At 39.5% G+C, this 15,474-nt stretch overlaps 1 protein-coding gene across 11 annotated transcripts in view; it reads left to right on the top strand.

Annotated features, from left to right (window-relative positions):
• Positions 1-15,474, top strand: part of LOC121912177 (adhesion G protein-coupled receptor A1) — a 181,311-nt gene that overhangs the window by 21,995 nt on the left and 143,842 nt on the right. The gene's annotated exons all lie outside the window — the stretch shown is intronic.

The raw sequence follows: 15,474 nt of genomic DNA, 5'->3' as shown, positions 1-15,474 counted from the left end.
ATGAATGAATTTAGCAATTATTAGAGTTGTTGGCCATCCATTTCCTGTCAATTGAATAATCAACTAATTGTTTCAGCACTTGGCATCTTGGTTAAATACGAGTTGTGATGCTTTTTAAAAACCAAATACCATCAAACAGAATTTCATTATACCATACATACACATTTGATGTGTTTAATCCCATAATCATATATCACTGTCTATAATGCAAAAGTCAGCAAAAGCAACATGAGGACTAAAACCTGTAACTGCATCAGTCATCCTTGTAAAAATGATTCATCAATGTGTTTTTGGAGCCTTTGTGGTCCCTAGAACCCACTTTTGAGAACCACCGTCCCCGTGTAAAGATACATTGAAGCCTCACCTGTCTTCTGACTAAGTGTTGTTACACATCTGCATAAATCTTTTACCTTCCCCTGCGTTCTTTAGGGACATTATTTGCATTGCATTCAAAGTTATTCAAACATAGGTGTTGCGCTTCGAATGGGACTTTGAGAAACCTCTCTTAGTATTCATCTGCGCTCTCTTGTAGATGAAATAGCGCTGCAAACACTAGAGGGGTTGATAACTCTCTCCACACGTTCCCTCTCTCTCTGCAGGTGCGCAGATTGACTGATAGATTAATAGACTGTTTTATTCCCGGAAACTTGAGGTGTGCCTTCACAGTGTAAAAGCAAATACTAATGTAAAGGCCCTTGACGAGTTACAGCCAACCACTCATTCTGTACTACGAACACCAGTTGATTAATGGTAGCACTTTGCTTACTGCAATTTATCTGGAGTGGTGTTTGCTTCTGTGTAGGCAGGGTTGCTTTTGTTCATTTAAGTGGAGAATGGTTAAAGGCTTTGTTTTGTTTTCAACATTCGTCAAAGTGGTGCTGCTTTGTCGCTTGCAGGCACTAATGAAGTTTGATTCTTAAGTGGTCTATATAGATAAATAATGCTACCACTTGCCATTTTCCTTAAAAGTATACACTAAGTATCAAACTAACTGGATGCAGCTTGAAGTGTCTCTCCCAGAATGACATCTTTTCTCTAGCTGAGGAAGTTTAGGTAGTGTGTTCACTGTGTTATGATTACACCATTCCTCATTCAGTCCTATTTCTTGGTAAACTAAATCCTACAGCGGAGCTCTAGCTGGCCAGGAAGCAGTTTTCCTGCGTTAGGAAGTGTGACCTTTGTCAGGCTGAAATGGCCTCCCTGCTCGCTCTTTTGTTTAGATGTGCTGTGCAAATAAACAGATATATCAAGGGAAGTATGCACATACCGATCTCTCCCCCTGTAGACTGCCCAACAAATCTCTCAAATGTCTCCTCTCATTTTCTCCTGATCTCACCACCTACGTGGACAATGAGCTTCTTGTAGAGCCATTTCCTCAATGACAACTCAAGCAAAGTGTGTCACGTTCAAGTATACTAACCCAGATTCAAATGCCATCTCTAATTAAAGGCACAGATTGGGATTTGTTGTTTTTCTTTTTGCCTTTTATTATTGTATCTATAAAATGTTTATGAGGAATGAACCCTGCAATAATGCAGTGCCTTGCAAATACCCAAGAAAAACAACTTAACAAGCAAATGAAAGAACATTAGCATAAATAAGAGAGATGAAAATAAGCTGTATGCAAGAGTGTGTCAGTAACTCTCTGTGCAGCAGAACACCCTCGATTAACACCTCAGCCTGTTTTACTTATCTTCCATGAGGGGGGGACCGGGAGTCGAGGACTTTGGAGCTTGGCCTGACAGCTCCTTTGACCTTGAGACCTATCTGGTGTAATCATTTCAACGCTGCCAAGCAGCACAGGCACGGTCTCTCCGCAGAGAGAAGCAGCAGAGATTGCAGTCGACACCTGTCTCAGGCAGTGCTCTAACAGGAGGACACACCACTTGTCCAGGGGGAGAGAAGAGACAGACTGTGCAAGAGGCAAGGGGATGGAGTGAAGATGGAAGATAGACATAGAGAGGCGGTGAAAGAGCCATTAGAGAAATAGAGGGAGTGACAAAGAGGATGCTGGGAAGCTGGGGATGGGAAGTGTTTGGTAAAATGTCACTTGATCGCTGAGACCAAGGCTGATTGAGATGATGTGACTGCCACAAGCGGAGTGTTTGGACAGGGACGCGCTTGTTGCTCAGTCACAGCTGATTGTAACTGAGCCTCTGAATCTCCTCACTGTTGGAAATTGCATGAAAAGAGATGCACACTGTGCACTTACATAACTTGAAACTTATAAAGTTTGTACTACTGCTGCTGCTGTTGTTTTCCCTCTTGCTGAGCTGTTGTGTTGCCACCAGGCCTGGGTCACATAGCATTTGCATATTATTCTGACTATTTATTTTTACCTGCTGTGTAGCCCAATGTGTGGGGTTTAAATTGACTTTCAAATATTGTCTCGGCAAATGTCTACATTTCTCAGACCTGAACTTTCTAGGACTCAGTGTAATCCAACTACTGTGTTGCTGTTAAAATCCATTTAATGCTGTAGACTGCAGTGTTCGTTTAAACACCTGATTTTGATTTAGTTTTAGCCTTTCATTTGATTAAAATGTATAATTGTAGTCACATTTAGATTACTGTTTCTAGTTTTAGTCAACAAAGACTTATGACATTGTAGTCTAGTTTTATTACAGTAATCTTTTAGTGAAAATCGAGATTTAGATTGTTGCTAGCCCACATCAATCCTCCCACCAATAGCCTCTAAACAAGAAAGATAGCCAGCTGAAAGTCATGTCAATATATTTTTTTTTTATTAACAATGGGTTTGTAAATTTGATGTGTAATGTGGAAGGAATCATTTGCAGTGACAAACCCACAGAGAATTATCATCCGACGGCAGTTACTCACCTCTATAAAGCTTTATAGTGTCTCTCAACTCATCGTTTTGGTTTTTTGGCCCCCCTGTTTTCTGTTTTCTGCAAAAAAAGGCCTAAAAACCCACTGCACACTACCTGCCTAGCACCAAATAGCAAAAAACAAAGTTAGCAACCAGTTGGCAAACATGGTGGAGCATTTAGCAGCTAAAAAATCAGACATTTCGCTCAGCAGTTGGTGGAGACCAAAAACAGAGCATGAATGGGAATGAATGTTAGACTTACGTTCACCAGGTTTACAGAAACACAACTCCAAATGAATGATAATGTCGCTCCGTGTCTGCTTTATGTGTAAAGAGGCATATGTCAGTGCTGTGTCCTCAACTTCATGCTGCTTGTTCTCAAGTGGCCAAAAACACAGGTATTGCAGGTTTAGCATTACATCTCTGCTAGTTCACCTTTTTGTAAATGTCAGTGTAGTGGCCTGCTTGTTTCTTTGGTTTATTCAGCTGCTTTGTTGCTGCTGCTTCTTGTCAGATTTTTAGTGGGACTGTGCAGGCATTTAGTCCATAAATCTGTTATTTTTGCCAAGAAGCTGTAACATCAGCTAAAATTATTGGTGTAGACAAAACATTGCCGAAATTCAAGATGATGTATATTAGTGGAACAGGTCAAGCAGCTAAATCACCCCCTGAGGAAGGGATCATTTTTAGGCAGCCGAGGATTGATTTGTTTTACCAATCAAGAGCATACAATGTGCTTTTCCACAGATGCATGCAAGTTTCTGAATAAAACTTTGTATTAAAACAATAATCAGCTCATTTGTCCATTTATCTGTGTAGTTTTTGTATGTGGACAAAAAATGTTAATACATTTCAACATCAGTTTTTGTCCAAGACTTCTATTTACTTAGTTTTAGTTTCATTTTCTACTTGAGAAAAAGGTCGTCAACTAATATTTTTTGGCATAGTTTCCTTAAGAAAATGAACGCTGGTAAACAGCCTAAAACAAAATTCTAGATATTTTTGCAGCATTGTAATCATTTGCGATGGTTACAGTTTGTAACAATTCATTTAAAAAAATGCAGTATGAGATACATTTAGGGCTCTTTTTTTTATTTTTATTTTTTTACAATTTTTGAATTTTGATTTACTTTACTGCTGCAGTGCTGCAGGAGAGATGCAATGTCTCTGATCTACTGTGCTTTCAGCTGCTGAAAGTGATCTTCTGGATTTGTACATGTTCTCTGACGGAAGCACACTAAGCTGCTCCAAAGCCTGGTTGTCTCCTTTTCGGGAGGGAGAAAACGAGGGCATTTGGTCTGGGCTAGAGCCAAAATCTGGAGGTGTTTGGCATAAAGTAGCTTGCTCTGTGGGTCCTCATCATCATCATCATCCTTTCAGAGACAGACAGGAGGGGCTGTTTGTGGTGTCTAAGGGGAAGTTATCAAGACGAGGCCGTAGCTGGCTCCAAACCACTACAAGAACATGTCAGTCATCATACCAGTGTAGAGGAAGGACCCAGGAGATGCGACAGGAAGCGACTGCTTGGCTGTAAAATAGTCGGTGGGTTTTAAATAATACGCTGCTGCACTGTGGGTGGACAGTTTGTGATATCTGATTCAATAGAATAATCAAAGGAGTCAGAGGTTAGTATTGATCTGTGTGAATCCTTGTGAACAAACATGTCAGAATTCGTTTTCTTGCTTCTTTTCCTAAAATGGCTCTCTGCATTCTCCCGTCTTATTTGTTGTATTCTATAAATACAATTCTGTATATTCTTTTCTCCCCTTCTCTCATTTTCTCTTGCTGTTACTCCTTGGGGGCTTTTTTCTCATCTGCTGAGGTGCTGTTTGTGCTCTACCCTCTTCAGAGTTCTGAGTACTTCCGCATGAATATTTCATTGACATGCACACATAGCCTGTCCATATTCTCCTGTGCATTACCCCACTGACAAACCCTGTGAGTGTGCACAGGACCAAGACGTTCAGGGTGTAAAATGTCTTAAATGATATGTCACACACATACATAGAGAGCTGGCTGTCAATCTGAAGAGATATGACCATATGACCCTGATAAAATATGTTGCATCTAACATCTCAAGCTGCGAGGAGTCATGCCAGTCTGTCCTTCTCTCTCTGTCTCTCTGTTGGCTTCTTTCGTGCTTATCTCTGCTGATATGGATGATTTAAAAAAAGCAAAAGGTTCATCTTTAGATGAGTGCACTCTCCAGTATCGGTCGTCTAAGCCCCAGAGGACGTAATACTTTTAGATCCCCCCCAGCACTTTCCCTTCTTCAATAGCTAAAGCCAAGAACATTTGCCCTTGTGTTATCTGTGTGCTCAAGAAACCGTGAGGTCAAGGCTGATCCATAATGTTGCTGCCGGCCTGGTCTCTTCAATCTGCGTACAAATAACAAAACTTTACAATTTCAAATTGTGTGCAGTACGTACGCCAATCCTTCCCAGTGAACTGACGTCAATAAAATGCGACTTTCTTTTTTGTTGGCAAAAGGTTGCAAAAGCAGCAGGAGAGCACTGTTCAAGATCTTAACCAGAGATTTTTAACATTCTGTCAGACAAACCTAACAAACAGCATTAAATGAGATGCAAAAAGGTTAAAAATGCAGTGTTAAATTGGCCTATCACCTGCACACAAAATTGAACTTTAACGCAATTTGAAAGTGTAAAGTCTTGTTATTTGTACGCAGACTGTGAGACCGGGTTGCAGCTGCATGCTAGAACCTGCCAGTCTCTTTAATAAGTAGCTATTGATTAATCTCTCTACCAGCAAAGGGTTAGTTTTTTTGTCAAGGTTTCTTCCAGGCCTCTGTGGATGTATGTTGATATCACTCAGAGCTCGTGCAGGTCCACTGGTCCTCAGATTGGCTGTCTGAAAAGCTCTGTAACCAGCGTTCATGTGGTGCGCCTTAAAGAAACAGCTGATCAGTTTTGCTTTAGACAGTAATGATTCACTGATCAAGAGTTCATGACCGCTCGGGGAGAGAGGAGCCTGTAAATTGTGCTATAGCCTTGAAACACCAAGAATGTGTCGAAACCCAGTCTTACCATCTAAAAATATTAGGTAAAGATAAATACAGTGTCTGCCAAGGATACTTCTCGGCTCTGCTATCCCTGCCTCCTCCCTGCACCGCTGAGTAAATACTGAAGTTACTTAAAGGGTCATAAATTTGGAAGAGCAGAGGAGGCCAGTTTAGAAGCATGTTGTCTTTTCCCTATTTTCTGACTTATTGTAATACAAGGTAATTAAAACCCTTAAGTGTGTTGCTTCTGTTGCAGAGTGATCACAGTGGGAAGCATATTAGCTCTCCTGCTTGTCTCACAGGAGTCTTGGCAGGGCCTTATCAGCGCTCTGTGCTGGTGTGTGTGTACACTTGCCGGTCTGTGTGTGCATAGACTTACATATTGTGTTTGTATCAGGGAACCACTGTGTGGGTATATGTGTATATGTAAACCTCTTGACATGTGTTAGTTTGTATATTTGTCAATCAGAACACCGTCTCACCTCATCCACATGTTTCTCAGCTCAATCAATGCAAGTCATTGATGTTATGCGATAATATCACATGTATTTGATGGTGAGCTAAATACTTTTAGATCACTGAGGAATCTAGCTAAGTAATCATTTAGGATAGTTGATTCCATAAACACCTTGCCAAAAATATTTTAAACAGATACTGCTCATTTCTTTGTCAAATTAAACACTGTGCTTTAATTACAATAAATTCCTGACTAGGGTTGGGGTTTGGTAGCATTTTATTGAATCTGAATCACATGGAATCCATCATCAAATCCCTTGAGGTTTAGCTTTCAACATTTGTAAGTAACTAAAAGGATAAATAACTTAAACTTAAGGAGATTCTCACTCTGCTGGTCTTATTGGTCTGCAAAAAAGTCTAGGATCATTATTGATAATACAGAGGTGTTTCAGAGTGGTGCACCTTTATCCTCAAAAAGGATCCTAGGCTGAGTACAAACACATTAAAGGTGCCCTGTAGAGTTTTCTTGTAAAAAAAAAAAAATGTTTACATTCAGTATTCAGAATAAATCAGAATAGTCAACAAAACCTCAGTGGGAAAGGTGCTAGATACAAAGTCAACTAAATTACAATACCAAAGAGTACCCGCACACTCAGTCAAAGCTTGACGTTTGAATCAACTACGAGTCTTCCTCTGGCAAATACATTTAATCTTTCTCACCAAAATGTACTGTGTTTATTCTTGAGGCCTCATAAATGTCTTGAATACATCTTTTTTCTCATAAAACATTAGCAAAGCCAAATTTTAAATCATGCATTGTTTACATCCATGTTTGCAAGCTTGTAGTCTTCTTCTGTGTTTGGCACAGTGCCACGCTGCTTTGCGCATTACTGCCACCACTGGTCCATCAATGGAACAGTGTGAAACCTGTGGTAGGAATGTGAATTGTGTCGCCTGCCTGCTTGCATATGTGCATCCTTGTGAGCGTACATTATACAAACAAAGCAGGGACCCAAATCCATTGCTCCATAGTGCTACTAGTGCTCAAAAACTCCACAAGGTAACCAACTGCCAAAAGTTTCATTATAGCATTTCAACAAGTTACTCGCAGAACGTACATTAATCGGCGACATCTGATATAATCTGCCACCAGTGATGTTTGTAATTTCTGCTGCTGAAAGTGAGAGTAAGAATAAAAAATCTGCTGAAGTTACATTAATGTTTCTGCATTGCTCTTTGGTCATAAAAATGTTCGATGAGAGATTCATTAGCATTAGGGCAAATTAAGGTATTTTTATAACCAGGAACCAGATCCAAAATGGAACCAGCTAATGGAACCCCAGCCAGTTCAGGACTACATTTCCAACCTGGTCTTACAATCTGCGTACAAATAACACCACTTTACACTTTCAAATTGCGTGCAAAGCATACGCCAAAGTCCAATTTTGCATGCAGGTGATACGCCAATTAACGCTGCATGGATTTGTGTCTCATTTAATGCCATTGGTCAGAATTAGGCACAAAAATCACTTGGTTAAGGTTAGGGAAAGATCATGGTTTGGGTAAAAACAGTAACATGACGTTTTGAAGTGACACTGAAAATCTCTAAAATGCCCAACATGATGGTAAAAATCTATGGTTAAAATACCCAATGTGACGTTGGGGGTCTTCAACAGTGCTCTCTTGCTGCTTTTGCAACTTTTGGCCAACTAATTACCTAGCCATCCACCCAACCTGCCTCCTCCTAATAAGCCAAAAATCACTATACAAAATGAAAGAAAGTCACCTTACATTGATATCACTTCCCTGGGAAAGATTGGCCTATCACCTGCATGCAATTTGAAAGTGCAAAGTCATGTTATTTGTACGCAAATTGAAGAGACATTTCCCATAGGTCTGTTTGCTTCCAGTCAAGAAAATGATGTTGCTGCATCTTTTGGTATCAAAGAAGAGCTATTTTTGTGAAAAGCTCTTTATGTAAAATGAAGTGTAAAGGTTACTAAAGCCTCCAATCTCAAAGCAGTTACAACTTTAAATCCCTAGTTTTAACATTTAGTCTAATGTCTAGCAAGAAACAATATTAAAAGCAGGCTAGAAACAAGTGTCAGCATCCAGATACAAGCCAGAGTGAGGCAAATCTATCCAAAAATAAGACACCTGATTGAAGTTAATTCTTGAAAAGCAAGTGAAAATACCTCCCCTCACTGGTACATTTACTCACTTCTAACACTTGAACAAACAACTTTTCCCTCATAGTGTAGTCTGTATTGTAAAGGATTGAGTCCCAGGCAGATGTGCTTCACTGTTATCTAGAGACTACAGTATGTGAAGCTCTGTTAACACGTACATCTGTAGGTAACCCCTGAAGCAATGTCTGTTTCCCATCCAAGGTCAATGTTAGTAGATATGAAATATGTTATTTTGGTTAGCTGTGCCTAGTAACCCTATCTTCTAGAATAACAGGGTTTGGCTGTTTGAAGAGAAGTGGCTAGAAACCTTGAGGCCAGCGGATCCAAATGTTTGTAATAGTTCACATTGTGATCTTTACTCCACTTGGTCCTCGTGATTGGTGTGTTGGATGGCGTCTGTTGACGCTATTTTTGTTTCTGCTCTCCTATAATAATACAGTTGGATGTCTCTGGTGCATGGCAGCCAGGCTAGTTTCTCGAGCGGTGACTTTTTAGTTGGACCTCACAGAAATATCCCAGCTGTGGCGTGGAGAGAGAAGGAAAGCCAGAGCTCCTGTTTTAGGGAAGAACTGATTTGGATCTCACTTGCTGTGTTCAGTCACTTCCCTTGACGCTATTGTCTATGAGAACTGAGGCAAACTGCTATCTTGGAATTACAATATTCTTCTAACATTGACACACACAATTAGTTATTATTATTTGTAATTTACTGTATAATACTTGAAAAAAAGTATTTACATCATGGAATATAAAAAGAATGAGTGATTTATTACTTAAACATGGCAATGTGCAATTTTGAGCTCATAAAAATGCCAAATTTGCACACAAAACAACCTCTATGGCATATAGAAATGTGAATGCAGCACTTACTAGATGTGAACTTGTGGTCAGATGTCTTATATGGATATTATACAGTGTCTGGCTGTGGCTGGCGCTGGAACACAGTAAGCAATGACATAGACCATTTGCTGTGCTGCAGCCTGCAGAGACAATACTGAATCTGTCCACTCCTCCCTCATTGAAAGCAGCTTATCCGCAGAGAACATAATTGATAATGTAAATAGAGAGTTGGACGGACACTCCAGAAGTTTGTCATGGGCTGTTTACATAATGTTCAATTCTGTTTTTCCTGTGATTTCCTGGACGTTACGCAGAGGCCTGAGATAGGCATGTAGGGGTCGGCAAGCAGATGCACACACACACACAAACACAGACATACACACAGCATAGCACAGCACAGGACACGCTTGAGTTTGCACAAACAGAGGCTGCCTGTCCCTGAGTGGGACGTCCGTCCGCAGAGGGAGGTGTAGCAGTCTGGGGAACAGAAGGGAAGCATGGGACAAAACACAGTGACAGCACCATGTATCTCATGATCTCAGTGTTGACTACCTTCACTTCATCACACAATCCATATGTGGCTTTAAAAGGAGCTGCTGAGGCTTCTCAAAGCTTAATGTGTTTGTGTTTAGAGCATGGTCCTGGAAATAAAAGAATAAACTCCACTTGGCCAGTAAAACTGAAACTATTATGAGGGCTTTGGTGATTTTTCAATAAATCTGTGTGTGAAATATTGTGAAATTGACCCATTCAGTCTTCCAAGTACTTTCCCACCATGTCCAGTTGACTCCATGCTGGCTTATATCTACTACAATTTTCTGCTTTCAGAGAGCTTTGTGTCAAGATGAATCCAAACTGACAGAACCTCAGTAGGATATTGATGTCTGGATCAACAACAATAAAAATCCATATGAATTGTTGCTTACTCACTTTTGACTCTTTAAATGACTGCCTGTAAATCTTATGGTTCATTCCCACACAGCTTAGGTATTCTGATTGATTTGTGGAAAAAGATAGGCTTTTTGCACATAGGTGCATAGGGTTCTAATAATAGTGATACTAGATATCTAAAGTGTTTGGAGGGTTTTGTCTTTTTTATCAATCCAAAATCAAAAATAAAAGAGGAAATGTTAAAGGAGTGGAGTGTAGTTTAAACATAAGTAGCAAATGTTAGCATGCCAGGCTAACTAGCTTACTACCGACAACCTTGCATATTTTCAAAAGCAAGGGGCATATTATTAGCTAACTATATTATGTTAAAAATACCTGTTCCAGACTGGAACATTCACTGCTTGGTAGACCATGGTGCTAGTATATCTGAGTTAGGCCATTTTCAAACCTACGTTGTTTAGTCCGGTTGACTCGGACTCTGTTTCCTTTTCCCGCTTTGTATCATTTATTTGGGAAGATCTGAACGGCAATCAGACTTGGGTGTGGACCGAAACAACTGCACCAAGTCTTGTTTGAAGAAGTAGTCAAATTCTGGAGCGGTTCATTTGTGGTGGGAACGTGAGCAAATGAACTATAGTTTTGAAAACGGTCTCAGAATTACAGTAGTGACCTGCAAACAACTGAAGGCGGTGGTCAGTATGTTTATTCATAGATACAGTATCTATGAACTAATCATTACGTAATGATTCATTAATATGGTAGTCTGTTCTGTAGTAAATCATCATTGTTTTCTACAGTAAAGTCCTCAAGTCAGAGTTATTTAGGAACCACTTCCTAACGATTCATCAAATATCAGACTGTAACTGATTTGTTCCTCACTTTGTTGCTTAGTGACTACACACAATATTACTGTTTTGTGATGTAATTTAAAACCATCTCTAAACATTCTTAGTTCAAGAAATCAGGCGATCCCACGTACACCCCAGCATATTTTTGGCCACCTTTGACCTAAGCAGACATCTAATCAGCCAAAATAAAAGTAAACACTTGTAGGGGTGTGCAGAGTCTTTAAAGCATTACCACTGTGTTGCTTTTCCAAGTTGAAACATTTACAATTACTTTTTGGAACATGTAGCCTCAGTCTTTTAGCATTATATCCAGTGTGGTGCCCTTATGTGCTTATTTAAGGCACCTTTACTCTTTCAAAAAGACTTTCCTACTTGCTCTATGTAAAAATATTTTAATCTTCAAAATAACTGAGACATGATACTCTCAGAAGCTGCCTTTCGAGGGAGGCTCAAATGTAAATACAATCTTGGATGTTGACGCGAATTTGCTGACACAAGTCCGTGTCCATCCTGGCCTTTTGCTGAGAGGGGACTTCCTATCTTCAGTCCTGCTTTTCCTGCCAAGACAACAGTTATCACTCTGGGGAGAGATAGGTACTTTCCCCAAAGTATATGATAAGCAAGCTTGTTAAATTAGGCAAGTAGTAAAGGTAGTAGGTAGTTACAAAATAAACTGAAAGAAGTGCAAAATATATTCTTTGTTCAAAAATGTTCCAGGGCATATTTTCTTGTTGGTTTTGTCCAGAAAAATACACAATTTCCATACATTCTTGTGACCAAATTGTTTTTGTTAGTTTATGACTAGTTTGCATGTGTTTGTGCAGTGTGTAAGCCGTGACATTTAAAGTGTACACAGTTGTGCTCTGCTCCTCTAGCAGTTCGGCTAGCAATTTGCTCATTCAGCACAATGCATTGTGGGATCCCACTGCTTAATCCTAGGGTTAAAATGGAGTATACGTTCCCTGCAGCTGTAACGAGCACTCTGTCGTCACGGAGGAGACTGGTGACACATTCCAATTACTCCATCTCTCTCTAAACCTGGCCAATCACTCCAAGAACCTACCTTGTTAAAAGAAGATGGGGAGGTGGTAGAGGACAGTGATGGAGGGATGTGACCTTGTGCAAGTGTGTGTGTGGTCATATGCTGACAGGAGATACGCAACATCACACATGCAAAGAAGGGCTCTGGCCAGCAGATCACATGGGCATGCACTGACCCACACTGTGTCACAGAGACAGAGTAGCCCTGCAGCAGATGATTTAAGAGCTGGCTGGAGCAATCAATATTTTAGCAGATATGAAATCCAGAAACGTCATCCAAGGTGTATTTAAAATGATGTGAATCTGGGCTGTAGAATAAGCGCGATATAAATCATTAGCCGCTTGCCCTGTTGTACTATACAGAGCTTACAGCTCTGTATGAAATTGTGTGTTTGTGTGTGTGTGTTTTCACTGACAATAAACCAATACTTTTTGGCTGAAGCAAACTTGGTTCAACCAAAAAGTCTGCAATATTGTTTGACTTTAAATGTTTCTCAAAGGATTTCTTTTGAAACAGTATCACCAAAACTTATAGTACAGCTACTACGTCTACTACTACTAATTACTAGTTTTTAGTTTGAAGTAATAAGTTTCTTTGTTAAAGCAACTGAAATAAAAAACACAATCTGCAAATTCTAATACTGTCCCTGTATTGTTTGATGTATGCCAAATCTATGTCAAAAAATATGTGTTATATCAAAATCCCTCTCTTTTCTCTTCCTGTAAAATGTTAAAATATTTGTCACCTTGAATTTGGGAGCGTACACATAAATCTACCCAATCAAAAATGATTTGGGACGGCTAGCTCACCCAGCCCATCTTATAAAAACACATTTGACCGTTAGCTTGTGGGTCGAGGTAGCTAGCAGAGCAATATCATAATAGGATGTGTTTGTTTGGATGTCAGTTGGCAAAAATGTAGTTTTAGTCATGCTAGCTGTGTGGCTCTGGAAATGGCAGTTGTCAGTCAGTTGGTCCCCAACTTTGGTCCAGACTGAAATATCTTAAAAACGGTTATATGGAGTTCCCCTGACTTTTCCTCTAGCGCAGTGGTTCTCAACCTTTTTTTGGGCCAGCACCCCCTACCCATTATCCATTATCCTCCCTGAATATTAATGTCAATTATTATTTTGCGTTATAGCATTAAAAAAGCATATCATTAGATGCCAAATAACAGATTTGATTTAATTGGACAGTTGGAATATCGTTATAATTAGTTTCCCATTCAGGGAGCAAAAAATCTATGTGAATAGAAATTATATTTATGAGTGTTAAAAAAATGCAACGGTTAGAAATTTGACAGTCAAACTTTAGTTAGGTCTCGTTATTGATCATGAACAGCAGCCAATCAGAAAGCTGTAATTTGGCGCCTTATCAATTGTTCCAACGGAAAACAAGAGCGGCCTACCAAGAAAAAAGAATGTTCAATAGAATACTGGCGGCATTTTTACTTGTTCTGCCATTTCACTGATATGATATGATTGCTGTTGTTTTATGATGCTATTCAGTTGATTAGATAATCATACCTGCAGCTGTCTGGCAGAGAGAGTCAAATGAAATAACCAGGTCAAAGGCCCACAGCAGTTTTGGAAGGTTTGGGGGGTCCTCCCCAAAGAAAATTTGATATTATTTGATTAAAAACTATGCATTTTCACATAATTTTGGACTATTATCATCACAATATGTATTAAAAAACACACTGTACCATAAAAAACAATAATCACAAAACATTGGTAAAACAGGCTTATAATGAATGGATTTAAACAGCGATTTTCTCATCCTCCTATAGTCAGGCTGTAGCCACTAGCCAGCTGTAGGGGCGACTATAGTTCAAATTTTATCTTTATCTTATCCACAAACAATTTATTTGTCCTGTTTTGCACATATCACAGAGAAACAACAGACTGCATTAATGCCATCTCACCACTTTCTATTTCCTTGCTGGAATAAAAGAAACACATCAGACTTTATGATCCAACTGATAAAGATTTATAGTGTCTGTTAACATTTGACTTCCGTTCCAGATACTTCGTTCCAAAGTTCAGAGCGGCTGTTCTGTGATCAGATTTCCTTAAAGAACACTTCCACTTAAATACAGAGAGTTGAAACTGTTGGAGAATCAGCAGACCATAAAAATCTCCTGCTGTCTGTTTCCTGGTTGAAGCTGCTGATTAATTTCAATTTTGCTAAACTAAGATGTTGAACATTATACCTGCTAAAGATCAGCATGTTAGCAAGGACAGCCTCACAGAGCCGCTAGCATGGATACAGACTGTTAGTCTTGTTTTTTGTATAAAATGAAAATCAAATTTAAATGTAGGTTCTAATAATTACAGGATCAGTTCACCTAAATTACACAACAGTCATCTACAGGTCCATATCTCATTATAGCTCCATATAACACTGTATTTGCTATGCCATGTCCATTTTTGAATGATCCAATCAAATCTAGAAAATGCAACTATACCCAGACGCTCTAAATGGCGGCAATGTGACTTTAACATTCAAAAATTCTAAATCTGCTTCATCGGGACTGTGTGGGTGTAGTTTGATCGGGTTTGATTGATGGTGGCTTGGCAACAGCAAACCCACAACTGTCATCACATTTTGATTCAAATGTTGCTGAATCCTAATTGGTGGTATGTGGCATCTCCTTTTTCCCACTGAGCTTCAAACTTTAAACCAATGAGAAAAGCAAAGACAAGAACACAAATACAGAAATCTCTCTTGTGAAATAACCACAACTGACTTTGACAGAAAACACTGTATTCATGTAGCACTCCATCACCCATAGTGAGAAGTGATGTGAGAGAATTTGTTTTCAGGGCCTTCAAACTTTGGGTAATTTATTACTGTAATAAAACTGTATCCCTTGTATTTTATTTTATTCATTATTTGCCTTAAAGCATTTTGAATTGTTCGAAAGGACACAAATAAACCCAGCTTCCCTTGCCTATAACCACATAAATATATCACTCAATTCTCATGTGGTGTTCTGCACTTCCTGTACTGTCCTGTTATATCAGTATTTCCAGCAGTAACTGGCTCTAAGGTGCTCATGTCTTAGTGTGGAAGGGTTATACTGGACAAACTTAGTGGAAGTTATTAGCTGTGCGAACGAGTAGACTTGATCCCTCATCTGAAATGTCTCTTGCACTCGAACAGCAGGTAACACAGGCCATATGTGGTCTAACAAGTCATTGTGGGATTTTTCCAAACATAACACCAGACTGTACTGTATGTACTGTAGTGTGTGTGCATGTGCTTGTGTGTGTGTGTGTTGGTTAAGTTAACATTTTGTCCTTTGGACGGTTGGGTGCAGGATTACAGTTGGGGTTAAATTACAGGTTGTGGTAAAGC

This window comes from Thunnus maccoyii, chromosome 14 (genome assembly GCF_910596095.1).
Source record: "Thunnus maccoyii chromosome 14, fThuMac1.1, whole genome shotgun sequence".
Lineage (NCBI taxonomy): Eukaryota > Metazoa > Chordata > Actinopteri > Scombriformes > Scombridae > Thunnus > Thunnus maccoyii.
Note: the sequence above shows the minus strand (reverse complement) of the source record. Positions and strands in the feature narration are given on the sequence as shown.